This window comes from Dipodomys merriami, unplaced genomic scaffold (assembly GCF_024711535.1).
Source record: "Dipodomys merriami isolate MVZ:Mamm:240054 unplaced genomic scaffold, mDipMer1.0.p SCAF_3, whole genome shotgun sequence".
Classification (NCBI taxonomy): Eukaryota; Metazoa; Chordata; class Mammalia; order Rodentia; family Heteromyidae; genus Dipodomys; species Dipodomys merriami.
Window position 1 is genome coordinate 48,127,052 of NW_027204492.1, and position 16,763 is coordinate 48,143,814.

Consider the following 16,763-nt stretch of genomic DNA (forward strand, 5'->3'; position numbering starts at 1 on the left):
TGTGGTTGTGCTCCTCCCAAAGTCAAAGTCTATCAACCAGTCAATAAAGTGATAGTATTAGAAGGTAGGGCCTTTCAGAATGATTAGGCTATAAAGGCTCCACTTTCCTGTAAGGAATTAATGACATTATAAAAATAGACCTTTATAAAAAGAAGGCTGCCTTGTCCTTCTGCTATGAGAACTCACAGAGACTCCCATTTATAGGCAACATTTTCATCAGGCATCAAATCTGCCAGCACTTTGAGGTTGGACTTCCCAGCCTCCACAGTGCATGACATGAATTTTCCTACTTTATAAACTACTTCAAGATGTACTGTAGTAAACAAGCTTAAGATATTTTGCTATGGCATGGTTAATGGACTAAGTACCTGAGTAAGAACTGACACTAAAGCCAACAAAGGAGTGGAAATGTAAACACACAGTTCAATATTAGCCCCTACCTAGGGGGTCAAAAGAGGAGACCTCAGAATGAACCTATCATCAGTATCACCTTAATCTTTGACTTCATAGGCTCTAGAACTCTGAGAAATAATGTTTTGTTGTTTCAGTCACATCTAGGCTATGTTATTTTGTTAGACAGCCTCAGCTAATACAATAACAGATCTAAATACTTGCTTTATTGAGTGATGGAGGTAATGGTGGTATAGAAAGCTTTTACTGGGTTTGGCAAATGCTTCCTTCTATATTGATCCTTACCTATGTAGTTGAATTTAATGCTTTAGGAATATATGCCTTGAGAGAGGAAGTGTGTTCTCTCAACCTATGTTCTCTTCTGACGTATATAGACAATCCATGCTTTAAAGACTGTGTGTCATCATTACAGACTCACAGGAAGGATCATAAAGGTGAGGTTTTCTTTGACAAAAGTAAGGATGAGGGCTGGGAAGGTGGCTCAGTGGTAGAGTGCTTGCCTTGCATGCATGAGGCCGTGGGTTCAGTTCCTCAGTGCCACATAAGCAGAAAAGGCCTGAAGTGGCACTGTGGCTCAAGTGGTAAAGCTTCATTACCAAATCACATTCTTTAATGATTCAAGTAGACTTTTAATATAATAAAGATATAGAAAGACAGCAACCAAATATAGAGTGTATTTCTGAAGACATTTAATCCAATTTGGAGTTTATATCCTTGACAATATGGTGACCTTCTGTCTCCCTGATTACATTTCTAACTGTTAGGTTTTTAAAAAGAGGTAGCCGAGTAAGAACCACACCACACACGTGGTATTAAGGTAAGGGGTAGGTTTATTCATCGTTCCAGCTGTCACCAGGCCATGTTGGCCCTCCACGTGGCTGGGAAGACTTGGGAAAGAGAGCATCTGGGCCTGGGCTAGGCCTTATCTAGATGGGAAGAGAAAGGTGTGGCCACATCGAATTCAGATGTGACCTCAGCAGATACAGATGTGACCTCTTCCAGGTTTGTCAGTTGCCTAGGTAACGCAGGTACTGGGCAGAGACTTTGCTGCGAGGAAGGTGGAGTCTGCTTGCTATCCAGAAGTGGACCTTAAATTCCAGCCTTTCAATAATCATGAAATAGGGTGTGGATTCTCTGGCTACTTCCTGCTGACAAGGGGCATCTACATTAGGGGTAAAAGGCTAGAATTTGGTCCTCTCCCAGAGAAGGCAGCGAGCATCAGCTGTCTCTTGAGGGGTGTGAGTCCTTAGATGAAGTCTTGAGGAGGCAAGTCTCTTGAATGAAGTCTGGAGAAAGTCTCATGAGGCATTGAGTGGTTGGAAAAAAGTACTTGAGAGCAAATAAATGGCAAGAGGAAGGACTTGGGGCTGAAAATGTTGGTAGAAATGTCCCTAGTTACTTCTGACATCTGGTGATTAGGTAGAGAAGTCAGGTAACAAAGGCAGGAATGTAAATTCCTGTGCAGTTAATAGGTAGACATGTATGGACATTAGATGGGCAGGCTTCTTACTTATATTGACCTCCTGGCTCTGGTTAATTTTGAAAGGGCAGACACAAAGTTGCTGATGTGACATCATCTCCTCTTACTCCTCTCCATGGTCCCTTGTTCCCCAGACTGGCTGAGTCTAGGTGCTCCTTGCTGGGATGGTTTATCCCAGTTGGTATTCAAGGAGGTTTGAGCTCAAGGCCTGGACACTGTCCTGAGCACTTCTGCTCAAGGCTAGTGCTCTACCACATTGAGTTACAGTGCCACTTCCAGTGTTTGCTGGTTAATTAGAGATAAGAGTCTTGAGCCATGATTCCAGCCTGGCTCTTTGCAGATTAGTTGGGAGATGGAGTCTTGGGGTTTTTTGGCCTGGGCTGGCTTTGAACTGCAATCTTTGTCACAAACGCCCTTTATTATTTCCAATTAAAGCAACAAGGAGATCAAGTAGAATAAGTAGAGTTTACCTGGTTCTTATCAAGAATTGAGCAGCAAATATTCTGCAGTGACAAAACTCATTAGATGTAATGAGAATTTTAGCACAGATATAGTATTGATTTCTTTTTGGTAACCCAAACAGTGCTTAAGTTAACCAAAGTTACAGAAAGAGCCTTAGCTGTTACAACTCCAAAGCATTCTTTCACCAAGAAATCAGCAGCGTGTGATGGAGTCAAGGGAGACTCCAGTCTACTTTTACCATGGTGGAGGTAGTCAGGATGGTCTAGGCAGAAGTGAGGCCTGTCTTCCCCATTGGAAAAGATGGAAGGATCTGGACTGCATGTAGATTGGCTGGCACTGAACTACAAATCCAAACTGAATAAACTTCAGGAATCTCAGACAATTTAAGCCAAATAACTTGATTACAATGCCAGGTAACAAATTTACACAGACACAGACATACATGAATAGGTATGCACACACAGAATCAAGTTGAGGTCGGCACGAAATCGAGTTGGCATGAAGTAGCAGCTGAACTCCCATGATGCCAAGATGGCACATCTGCCACATGGTCAGTGCTAGAGAGAGCTAAAGATTTTGACAGTGAAGGTGCACTGCTTCTAACACACATGGAACTTCAGGTTCTACCCCCACTACAAAGGCAGAGAAGGGGTCCCGCAGGGGAGGGGGCCTTGCAGGAGAGGCTGCAGAGGGGGGCCTTGCATGGGAGGCCACAAAGGAGGGGATACCTTGTGAGGAAGGCAGCAAAAGAGGGGGCACCTCATGGGGGTGGCCTCATAACAGAGGGGTCCTCCCTGGGGAGGCCACAAATGGGGCGGTGCACCTCACTTGGGAGGCCACAAAAGAGGGGAGGGCCTCACAGGGGTGGAGGCAAAACAGGGTGTACCTTGTTGGGGAGGCTGCAAATGGGGGTGCTTCACTGGGGAGGCTGCATAGGTAGGTGGAGTAGTGAGCTTGGTGGAAAGTTAAGAGTCAGATGAGACCTAATCCTTAACCCACCATGTGACCAAGATGGCAAATTCAAGATGGTGAATTTCTGAAAAAATGCAAAGAAAACCTAATCAAATGGAAGCTCTGACAATTTTCAAACCTGGAATGGCTACCCTTTGAGAAGGAACCTAGAGGGGGGGGGGTCCCTGGGACCCAGCCTGTGTTGCACTCTTCAGGGCACAAGCCAAATGTTGTAGAAAAGTGAAAGGGAGAGATAGGAAAAGTTAGACATGATTGGCAGAGAGAGAGAAAAGAGAGCTTGAAAGTAAACAGACTTCTTACCATTTACTATTGCAGTGGCAAAAACTGTCTACATCTGAGAATGGTATTAAAAATAAATTAGGCACTCTGGCTTTCCAGGGAGTGCAGGTGGCATTTCATAGGGGTTTCACGGCACTGGAGTGACACACAGCACTCCATTAAAGGCACAGGAGAGAAAAAAAATTAGTGAGTGAAGGAGGGCTTAGGATGGAAGTGGCTTCCCAACTTACCACTGAGCCCTCTAGGGAGGAGTGTCCAAGCAACCAGACTCAAGGGTCCTTGGCTCCAGAGATGACCAGCCTTTCAGTTAAAGGCCTAGTAGGTTCTGGTACCACATCTGAAGAGAGACTGAGTGACAGAGAACCCTTAGAGAGTATCTCACTCACCAAAATATAGATGCGTGGAGATGGACGCAGAGGCCAGCAATGGTATTGATATGCTGTGTCCGCAGCAGACAGACCGGTTTGCAAAAAGGCTATCAGAACTGTGGGTATTCCTCAAGGCAAAAATGGGAGAAAAACAAACAAACAAACAAACAAAAAAGAAAAACACATGGAGAGGAATCCCACTTATCCTGACTTTAAGCCCTTCTCAGGTTTCAGCACCATTTATGTTAGATTTTTAAAAGAGAGGTTGCCAAGTAAGAACCACACCATGCACGTTGGTATTCAGGTAAGGGGTAGGTTTATTCATAGTTCCGGCTGGCACCAAGCCATGTTGGCCCTCCATGTGGCTGGGAAAGACTTGGGAAAGAGAGCATCTGGGCCTGGGCTAGGCCTTATCTAGGGTATGGGTGGAGAAAGATTTGGCCACATAGAATTCAGATGTGACCTCAGCAGATGCAGATGTGATCTCTTCCAGGTGACCTCTTTCTCTGCCTAGGTAACGCAGGTACTGGGCAGAGACTTTGCTGTGAGGAGGGTGGAGTCTGCTTGCCATCCAGGAGCGGACCTTACACTAACCTTCCCTTCCAACTACATTTTTGGGGGGTATTGGTACTAGGGGTTGAATTTATACATATACATATTTGTGTATGAGTACATATATATGTATGTTTTATCTGTTTTATGTGTGTATATATATATATATAATTTGAGGAATAATTTTCATGAGGTATGGGATCGACTAAAATCTATAGTAGAGAATATGACTGCTGTTCATTAAGTTTCTTTAATTCAAGGATATCTTTAGGACCTGTTTTCTGAACACAATCCCAAATTACCATAAATGTAATTGGACCTTTAGAATATTCTACTCTTTCACTGACACAGAAGTGACATTCCATGAGTCCTATTTAATTTTCCAGCTCTCTTAATAGAATGATAAGTAAGCATTAGGATTATTATTATTATTATCACCAACATCGTCATCATCATTAATTGTGTTAAAAGGAAACCTTGGGAAGCATAAGTGACCTGCTGGCAAGGATTATCCACTCTGGAGTGTGCAATGGATACGTTTTGCTCTCAGCAGTAGGCAACATTATAATTAATAGAAATTGCCCATATGGGGTTTAAAAGACACTGTGATAATTAAGTTCACTAGAAAGACATGGAAAGTTTTGGAGCTTATTGTAAAGCACTACTTGGTGAGCCTTCTGCAATTGACTGCAATGCCTAAATCAGAAGACATAGCACTTTTTTGTACATGCTCAGCACAAACATTTAGTTGGCTTTTGTGTATGTTATATAAACAAACATTCAGTAAGACCTCCTATTCTACTTAATGTTAAATTGTGCTTTGGCCTCTTTGCTAATATTCATTACTAACAAAATATTAAAAATATTTTGCCACATGTTCCTTGTTCAGATAAATAGTCTCTACCTTCTGGAAAGTTACATTATATACATTATATACATATATTAACATATCACACTGTACCCCACAAATGTACCTAATTATTATGTACCAATAATAAACTAAAAACTAAATCTCAAACTTTTTTATTGACTTGTGAAAAGATCTCAATTTATACTTAAGTAAATGTGGGCAATGGAGATTAGAATTTACAGTCTTCTCTAGAGAATATTTCTGTATTTTAGCCTCATAAACCCTTACATATTTGTATCATAATTGAGAAATGCATAAATTTAGTATAGTAGTTGCCTTTCACACAGAGAGATTAGAAAGATTCTGAGGAATAACCCAGAAAAACCCAGAATAAAAGCCCAAAATCAGTATTTCTCAAATATTAATATCCACAGAATTGATTAAGAGCATTGCGATAAGGAGAAATCCCAAATATACTTCAAAATACTTAGGGATACAAAATCTTGAGAAAGTCCTGTTGCTAAACACTATGATTATGATGTGCCTGGCTCTTCTATTGGGCCTTGATGTGTCAAAATTTGTCGAACTGCAAGTCCCTTTCCTGATTAGAATAAAGAAATTTCAAGAATCAAATATATTAGATGTATAACCCTCAGATCTTCAGACATTTTCACACAGTTTTTCTGAGGGAATTTGAGAGTTTGATGGATCTTAATCTGCTTATTAATCTCATTTACTTAGTATCATGAAACTCTAATGTGTTCTTCTACATTTCTGAGCATATGTGTTGCTTCTCTCCCCAAAGGGTCTTGCCATCACTTTGTTAAGATGGTTTATACCATTCTTGACTCACTATAATTCACTGGGCTTAACATTTTTTGGTCAACCACAATTTCAGTGTATTTGCTTTAAGGATATTTTTCTGCATTATACATAAAAAGTAACTTTTCTGTCATTCACGTGAGTATAAGTAAATCAGGCAGTATGTGTAGCCTAAAAAAATACCTCAAGGTGTAGGGTATTAGATTGTGTATTTAGTTGCCAGTTATAGATTACAGGAATTTATTATGTTAGACTATAATATACCTAGAGTTGCAGTAAAATATGTCAGAACTTTTAAAAAGAGAAATCTCAATTCATCCATTGTATGAAAAAAAGGAACAGATCACAGCCTGTTTGCATGACGTGATTGTACTAGTAAGAGGAACTTTATTTTTAAAATCTTAAAGGCAGACCTTTTTGAGTGCTGCCATTATTTACTATACCATTAACATTTTCTTCTTTTGTGGTCTTTTTGGTATATTAAAGACCTGCTCCAATCAAAAAATCTCCTCTATGGTTGCTGGCTGATGGTATAATTATATTAAGTTGTGAAGAGACTATTTTTGATTCCCAGGCTAAAATTCCTTTCTTTAGACTTGACATGCTTCATTATTCATTATTCATCATTCTTTTGCTTTCTCTGCCTTACAGTTCAGATCAAGAAAATTCCCTCTGGAGACTCAGCTGTGCATTGGTTAGGTATCTTGGCAATTTCTTTCTCCTACTTGCCCAAGGCTTACATAACTGTGGTTGTCCTAGGTAGTCTAATGAGGTTTAGTCAGTTCTCCAATTTCTGCTTTTTGTTTTGGGTGTATGTGGGGTGTTGTTTTGTTTCTTTTGCCTGTGGCTGTGGAGATCTTTCCACAACCAACATGCACACAATCACCAATCATATAAACAAAAACACTAGTTTTCTTTAAGAGGCTCAATGTTTATTCATCAAAAGGCTTGTGTTTCCCGCCTCTTCATCCTTCTCTCTTTCTCATGTTTATAGAAAAGCTCAAACAGCCTGGTGTGTTAATAGGAAGGGCCAAGAGCAGAGTTTGTCTTTGGGAAATGTTCACTGTGGAAAAACTCAGGAGACATTTGTTGGGTCTAGCTCATCCACAATATGCCATAAACCAACTTGGGCAAAAAAGAAGAGGATGTCTTGAATTTCAATGCCTATCCAGACTAAATTTTATGTTTTAAATGAACAAACAAACAAACAAACATGGCCATTGCAATCTCTGAATTAACCACTTTATAGTCACCAGTCTACTGATATTTTGACTATTATCTTTCTGAGGATATACATAAAATTTATAAGCACAGTCATTTCTGGTTTGCTTGAAAAATGGTCCTACTTGAAAAGGAGCCACTTTCAAGCCTTTCCTACTAACCTGAAAACAAAATGTTAAAGAAAAACAAACATGTGCATTTACTCTTATCAAAGTAGTTCAAGTCTATAGGTTAAGATGGGGAGATGAAGAAAGGGGAAGGCAAGTGATACTTTGATTGGATCCTATCTCAGTTCTTAAATTTCCCTGAAAATCTGCCAGAAATCATGAACTAGAAGACTCTCGCTGATCCTCCTTTCCTACCTTGAACTAGCAGCCCAGAATTACTACTGTCATCCTTATCCTTGAGATAAGGAAGGTATCTTGTCTGTGTTTTAGGTAGGAGATTGCTTAAGTTTTGGGGGAGCATTTCTATCAAGAATGCATACATCTTGGTGGACAAATGATAGTTGTTGGGGTGAGAAATGCATCTCTCAGGCAGGAATGCATCCTGTTCTCTCTTTGAAGCAATGATAGTGCTTCTGTGAGGCGAAATACCATGTTTCTGAGTTGCCTTCATCAGGCCTCATTTTCCTCAACCTATCCTGCCTCATTTCCTATAAACAACTGGTCCCTTAATCTTCAGGAAAGTAGATGAATGAATATCTCCTGTATTTGCTGTAGCTGACCATACCTCGTGTTCCCTAGTCTATCCTGCTTCACTACTGCAACCTGCCACCCCAGGTGACCATTGTTCCATAGGAAACAGAATTGGAAAAGCTCATTGGATCACTTTCATACTAGTCTTTCTTCTAACTTCTCAGATGAAACTTCCTTTGAAGTTATATTACTATTTGTTTAATCAGTTTTCCTTCACTCATTGTTTATATTGAGAGAACATACATGATATGTGTGAATAAGAAGTAATGTTAAGGGGCTCTATTGATAACAGAGTACAATGAAATCCTTAAATATAGAAACATTTACTATTTTTAATACATATTTTTTATTGTAAAGATAATGTACAGAGGGGTAACAGTAACATGAGCAAGGTAATGAGTCCATTTCCTATCGAACATTGATACATCCTCCTTTATATTTCCCCTACCATCCCTTTCCTCCCCAAGCATTTACTATTTTAAAATCTAGCTAATATAATGTCATATATGCAAGTCAATTTGTCTATGGACAGAGGAGAGGTTTAGTGAAGCTTCCCTTTAAATGTAGGAACTCTTCACTTCGGCTCCTTGACTTCCATCACAGAATAAGAATTTCTGGAAAAGTCATGATGGTAAGAAAGCTTGGAAGAGCTTTATTAAGTAAACAAGCAGGCAAGCAGAAAAACAATACACAGACAAACAAAAGAAGTGGAGGGGAACACTCAGAGTGTGGGTACTCTCATAGGGAGAGACACCACAACTTGGGCTCTTGGGGTATGTATATGGTAAAAGCAAGGGGTCTGTCTTCAAAGTTGTGTAAAGATAAGTGCTTTGTCTTTGCTATAACTACACCTAGTGTTACTTTCTGAGTTTCCAGGTAAGAATGCATCCTGCCATAAAACAGATCTACCCTTGACATAAAGAGGTGCCCTGCTATCTGCAGTCTGGGGGAGGAAGTGGCTGAAGTTTGGGGAAGCATTTTTCTCAGGAAGGCATACATCCTGTCAGACAAGTGTTAATTCTTGGGGTGAGGATGCATCCCTCAGGAAGGAATGCATCCTGTTTTCTCTCTTTAAAGCAAAGACGGCACTTCTATGCATCTAAATACCGTATTTCTGAGTTGCCCTCACCAGGCCTCAGTTTACTTAAGTTGTCTGCTTCAAATTGAATGGAACAAATTAGTAGCATGCATACATTGGAGAGTGAGGCAAAGGGATTATGAGTTTGAGGCTGGCCTGGGCTTACTCTGTAAAACTGTCTCAAAAAAGAAAGTATCAATGGTATATATGCCTGGAAACAGGGATGGAAGGACCCACATATGTTTTCTCTCCCTCCCTCTCTCCCTTTCTTTCTTTCTTTCTTTCTTTCTTTCTTTCTTTCTTTCTTTCTTTCTTTCTTTCTTTCTTTCTTTCTTTCTTTCTTTCTTTCTTTCTTTCTTTCTCTCTCTCTCTCTCTCTCTCTTTCTTTCTTTCTTTCTTTCTTTCTTTCTTTCTTTCTTTCTCTTGTCTTTCCCTCCCTCCCTCCCTCCCTCCCTCCCTCCCTTCCTTCCTTCCTTCCTTCTTTCCTTCCTTCCTTCCTTCCTTCCTTCCTTCCTTCCTTCCTAACTTCCTCCTTCCCTCCTGTATTTTCTCCTTGTTTCTCTCCTTTCTAAAATAATTGTAAGAGGAAATCAGTCTAGGAAACTTTAAGGAAGGTTTGATATGACATTTCTCAAAGTTAGTTCTGCCTGATGGGCGTTAAGTTTGTAGAGGATATAGAGAGAAGTTGAGAACTAAGGATAAGCTTTAACAGTAGGGTAGGCAAAATTTTTATGAGTTTTATTTGTTTTCTAGTTACTTGACTTTGAATAAATTACTCAATTTCACTTTAGCCTCAATATTCTCATCTGTGAAAACAAGGTAAGTTTGAAACTTAGTCCCCAGTGCAACTATGTTGGTGGTGGTGGTGAAACCTTTAAGAGCTGATTAGATCATAAGATGAAAGCCCTGATAAATGGATGAATGGTAATATGTAGATAATGCATTAGTGATAATGGAAGTGAGTTCCTGATAATAGAGTGATTCTGATGGGATTTCTCTTCTATTCTCTCATGTTTACTTTCTTGCTCTTCTACTGCCTTCCATTGATAATACATGAAGAAAATCACCACTAGATGTTAGTCCCTTGATCTTGGTCTTCTCAGTTTCCAGCAATATAAGGAATAAGGTTTTCTTTGTAAAGTACCAAGTTTTTTGGTATTTGGTTACAACAACATAAATGAGTGAATATAAATATTAACCAAAGGTATATAATATATTTTCTGAGGATTAAATTCAAACTCCAGACTATATATTTAGCATATCATTATACTCACTCAAAGGTAACTGGTTATTTTAATATTGTGATGGAGTAATAACTTTGGATTGTACATCTGAGAAACCAAATTACTAGAGATCAGTCAGGAAGTAATTGTAACTACACAAAGCAGTTAAAATTAGAGGCTGGAAAAAGAGTAGGAAATAAGAGCACCATGTTAATAAATTTCACCAAACATTTAAGTAGTAGTGTTTAATGGCTTTTAGTCAAATGACTGATAAAATTTAGAGTCAAACTTGCTTTCCCCATAGTTAAACTCAAAATAAAATTGCTGATGGTCTATTTTCATTCCTTTAATTTCCAGTTAACTATTTCCTTTTCTGCATTATCATTTCCCATCACATAAAACTGTGATTTATTTCAAGTATGCTGGTGAGAAATGGTCAAAATACATCAACTCCTGCTTTGAATGAAATGATTGCACATGTGGTGTGCTCTCTTTCAACTCTGCACCCTAACTAGACTTCTTTTGCTCTAATTGAACTTATGGTGATTTGCTTGCATTCATGAATAAAAATAAAAGTAGACCTTCCATTTGTTGTTTCATGCTTTGGGTGAACCCTGTTTCCCTAGCATTGGGAATGAATTTCTGACAGTGTTAGTAATTTTCTTTCCACATTATATGACTTACCAGGTAAGTCATCATTCTTGGAGTATCACAGGGCAGATTTCAGTCACTCATTTCTATTTCCTGGTTTTGATCATTCATGATAGATTTATTAAACTGAGTTTGAAAGGACGAGCCTAATATTTATTAAGTTCAGTGCAGTTACCTAGGTGATATGACATCAGCCATAAAGGTTAAAGCTTATGAATATTAGAAATTTATAATTACTTTGATGGGCATAAATTTATATCAATTTTTTTCATATAGCCAAGTGATGAGAAACCAGAATTAAAAATACACAAATAATCAGGTAAAAGCAGATAGGACTAAAAAATAAAATCAGTTTAGCATTGCAGTTGTTATTTTTGGGTCTCAGGTTTTTGGGAAAAGAATTATTATGTGAAACAAGGAAAAAAAGAATGGGTTTGTTTACTAATGCTGTTAAATATCCAAAATATATTAATTGCTAATTAGATGAACACATCAGTACTGATTTAATAACAATGAGAAAATAAAATGTTTTAATAAAAATTAGGCAACTATAATCAAAGGGATATTGGCTCATATTGGCTATGGGCAAGATTTAAAACAAGTAGCAATATATGCCCCTTTAATGTAATTTGTCACCTAAATTTGCATATTCATAACTGTTATTGGTTTTTATTAAAAACTAGTGTTTTCTTAGAAGCTATGTTGAAACTTATAGCTCCTGCATGTCAGGCACTACTAACTGGATTATTGAGCATGGCTGTTACAGCTTTTTGCTATTCTGACAGTTTTGTCTATTTTGGTTTTGTCCATCTTTGTGGTAAATTTGGGAACAGAGGCTGTGGTAGGCTTTATTCCATCCATTCATATTGTTAGGTTTTTAAAGAGAGGTTGCTGAGTAAGAACCACACCACGCATGTGGCATTCAGGTAAGGGGTAGGTTTATTCAGTAGACCTTCTGGGACCAGGCCAGGTTGGCACTCCACGCGGCTGGCAAAGGCCTGGGAAAGACCTGGGAAAGGGCGTCGGGACCTGGGCTAGGCCTTATCTAGAGTATGGGTGGAGAAAGATGTGGCCACATCGAATTCAGATATGACCTCAGCAGATGCAGATGTGACCTCTTCCAGGTGTGCCAGTTGCTTAAGTAAGGCGGGTACTGGATGGACACTTTGCTGTGAGGAGGGTGGAGTCTGCTCGCTATCTAGGAGTGGACCTTATACATATCTTTCAAATGGAAAATTAACAGCAAGAAAATGATAAATATCTGCTCTGTACGCTGACTGTCACTTTGTATAGGAAAGTAAGAGATTAAACATGAAAGACAATTTGGGGTTCCTTTTGTTCTTCTTTTATGTTTGCTTCTATCTATTCCAATCTGTGAATCTCAAGGCTATTTCAAGGACACAATAGTAAAGATGAATTGCCAGTCCTTCAACTTCTGGGAGAGTTCTGAGCTAAATACACTGTCAACAGCAATTCTTTTTCTTATGTTAAGCAGACAATTAGTGCCAAGTACCCCTTCGTTAACATTTTCAAAGTATATTCCTCTCACATTCAATTCTGCCCTCCAAACTACCCAATTAAGATGAACTGAAAATAGAATTACATATACTGCTTCTAAAATTGCTGTAAGCGTCTGTAAATAGAGCTATAACATATAAGCTGGTTTAGCTTTGAAGATTTTGAAAATAAAATTTTATGATATCATTGTTCAGAAATACATACAAGACACTTTATACATAATCTTATTAATTTTCACAAGGATCCACCCATATGAGAGACTCTTTACTTATTTCACACACAAGGAAACAAAGTCCAAGTTATAAATTCTTTGCCACAGACTCGATCAACTCAGCATTAAATCCAGATTTTCCTAATTTAAGAGCCTTTAAAAAATTTTACTTTATAAAGTAATCCAGACCCAAAGAAACATAGGTCCCATGGTGTCCCTTATTTGCAATAACTAGTTATGTCTAGGATAATCTTACTAGACAAGCAGAAAAGGTCAAAAGCTATGTGCATATGACCATATAAGATGATGCTAAGGGAAATGAAACCGAAGATAGGGACACAAGAGGATTTTTCTTTGTCGCTGTTGTTTTTAATGTACTATGTGATTTTTTTGTTTCTTTTGTATGTTCTTTCCCCATGGTATAACCCCTGTTGTCACTGTATTTGATTTGGGTGCCCTGCTCTTGTATATACATTTTTCTAATTTGGGGAGGGGAAGGGAAATAACAAAATGCTGAGACAAGGATACAGGTTGACCCATTGCAACAATAAGACTTACAAGACACTATGTTGAAAATGAACTTTATAACTTTGGGTGACAGGGGAGGGAAGAGTTGGGTAAGTGGGGAGGGGAGGGATAGTAGGGGGAAAACAAAGGATGAGGCAATAATGCTAGATAGGAAATGTACTCATTACCTTACTCATGTAACTGTAACCCCTCTGTACAGTATTTTTACAATAATATACATATATATAATTTTCACTTTAATACACTACAGATCGGTGAGCTGCTTCCAATCATAAAATACAATTATCTTACTTATTTCTCTCTCTTCCCCTACTCCAGTATGTAAGCTTCATATGGAAAGAGATTTTTGTCTATTTTATTCATTGCTATAACCTCAGGGCCTGCAAGGGTTTCTGGTATGTTACAGGTACCCAGTAGATATTATTCAAGGAAAGTATCATTAAAGGGATTTTTGTTAATTTCAAATTAGGTAGTTGTTATAAGAAGTATCAAAAATACCAATGAAGTACTTCTTGGTCATAGAGAGATGGAGACCACTACAATAGCAAAGAGTAGACTATAGACCACTAAGAGAAGAGATGAGTTCAAAACAGTATACTGGGAGGGGAAAGAACATGTTACAACTTCTAAGCATATTTATGCTATAATTCATATTTTAATGGATATGATATAGTAATACATATGGCATAATATAATATAGTAATGTATATTAACATATACAAAACTATAATACAAATAGCATTATGATACATCATGAAAAACTGTTTAATTGTGATTTGTGAGTTCTTGGAAACTTCTGGTCCAGAGAGAAAAAATAAACTTATTTTACCTTCTCTTTTAAGGTCTATCTCAAATGGCACCATTTTCTCTATGAAGATCCTTTTCTTCTTCCTCTTCCTCCTCTTCCTCCTCCTCCTCCTCCTCCTCCTCCTCCTCCTCCTCCTCCTCCTCCTCCTCCTCCTCCTCCTCCTCCTCCTCCTCCTCCTCCTCCTCCTCTTCTTCTTCTTCTTCTTCTTCTTCTTCTTCTTCTTCTTCTTCTTCTTCTTCTTCTTCTTCTTCTTCTTCTTCTTCTTCTTCTTCTTCTTCTTCTCCTTCTTCCTCTTCTTCATCTTCTTCTCCTCCTCCTCCTCCCCCACTTCCTTCTTCTTCTTTCTTCTCCTTCTCTATCTCTTCCTTCTCTTTCTCTATCTCTTCCTTCTCCTTCTCTTCTTCCTCCTCCTCCTTCCTCCTTCCTCCTTCCTTCTTCCTCTTCCTCCTCCTTCTCCTCTTTCTCTCTTTATGCCCCCCTCCTCATCCTCCATTGGTCTGGGAGCTTGAACTCAGAGTTCGAGAACTGTCCCTGAGCTTTTGTGTAAAAGGCTAGTATACTACCACTTGAGCTACAGCTCCATTTCTGGCTATTTGGTGGTTAATTGGATACAAGTCTTATGGGCTTTCCTGCTCAGGCTGGCTCTGAGTTTCAGTTCTCAGATCTCAGCCTCTTGAGTAGCTAGTATTACAGGCAGGAGCCACCAGAGTTTGGCTATAATGACATTGTTGACCCTCTTCTCAAACAGGAATTTTTCTCTTCTATTACTTTCATGATACTTAGGAACTCTTATACCAATATATAATGGAGTTATTTTAAGGTGACTAAATTCTTAATCTCATCTTTTAAACTCCACTAAATTTCAAATAATTTTTGAACACTGCTAATATTATTATTTTTCATTTATTTTTTGTCAGTCGTGGGGCTTGAACTCTGGGCCTGGGCATAATGCTCTTCAGTTCAAAGCAAGTGCTCTACTACTTGAGTCACATTGCCACTTCCAGTTTTTTCTGGTGGTTTACTGGAGATAAGCGTCTCCCAGACTTTCCTGCCTGGGCTGGCTTTGAACTGTGATTCTCAGATCTCAGCCTCCTGAGTAGCTAGGATTATAGGCCTGAATGCTATTATTTTTTAATCTCTTCAGTGTTTAGCATAAGCCAGTCTTCATATGGACTAATGAAAAATTACAATGAGGGAAATTATTAGTGTTGCAGAGGTATCAATGAACTGTGTTACTAATGACATAGCTCAGCCTTTGTCTTTGTCTCTCAATGAATCATTTAATTTTGAGTGCTATTTTTTGTACATGCTAATAACTTTCATGAACCAATGCAGCATTTTTTTCTATTGTAGTATGAATAGATTTTATAACCATTAAATGTATTTTTAAGTGTTTGTACACAGTTGCTAACATTTAACAAAGCAGAATATGAGTAAAATATGTCTTGAGTGATGTCACCACTTTTAATAGTCTCACCCACAATCTTTGTTTAGTTATAAGTGTATTGAGAAAAATTGTATTTGTGAAATGCTATAAAGAGGTAATATAACCTATTATAAAGAGGGAACTCTTTCAAGTGACATGAGCTTGGATCCTTACCTCCTACATAGGAGTTGCATGAAATTTTTGCTTGCTCACCATCTATTCAGTCTTATTTTGAAAATTTACATATTGATTTTCCTTTTAGAGAATTGTTTCATTTTTGTTAGTGAGGTATGACTAGCAACACTCTATACTTAGCTCTTAGAGAACACAGGTGACTTAAGTGTGCTAATTGTCATTGCTATAGTTTGGATGTGTCCCTCAATATAGCTATGATGGAAACTTGTCCCAAAATTTATGCTCTTTTGAGGTTATGCCTTTAAGAGGTATTTAGGGATAGTTGAGATTCTCTGTGACTGTATTACTGGTTTTATAAAAATAAAAGTGAGATGTGGACACACAGACTCCCTCTCTGTTGCTCTTCTCATTTGATACCCTGTCCTTGTGATGTTGTATGATGAAGGTTTTCACTAGTTGTTAGTTCTTTGGTATTAACACAATCTAGTCTTCAAAACTTTAAGAAATAAATTTCTACTGATGCTAAATTACTCAGTCTAAGTATTCTGTCATGGTAGGAAACCCTTCTGCTTTGCTAAAGCCCTACTGATGAACATCAACTGGAACAATGAAGCACTCCATCTGTTGTTAGAATGGAAAATGGAACTACCCTTCCAAATGTTTTCTTTCTACAACCTGCATCAAACCTGTTTGAGAGAGTAAGTAATGCAGAATTAAGTATAGCTAATGGATGGAGATGAGAAATGGAGACTTAATCATGTACATAATTCAGCCCTTGTATTTGTTCATGGTTGAAGGTAGTTCACTCAGTATTTTTTCTCTCCATATCCTATTGTACTTTTAGTTCAATGACTTAACACATACTTTATTCTTTAAGTCAAATTGAACTGTATTTATTTTTCTTAATAAATAATTCTAAATAAATATACTATATGACTTTGAACAAATCATAGTCTTTCTAAAGCTCAGTTCTTTTATCTATAACAGAGGGATGTTTTCAGGTTCAAATATAACCTGAGAACATTTTGACAACTGTGTTTGGAAGGAACAAAAAAGATAATAGTACTCTG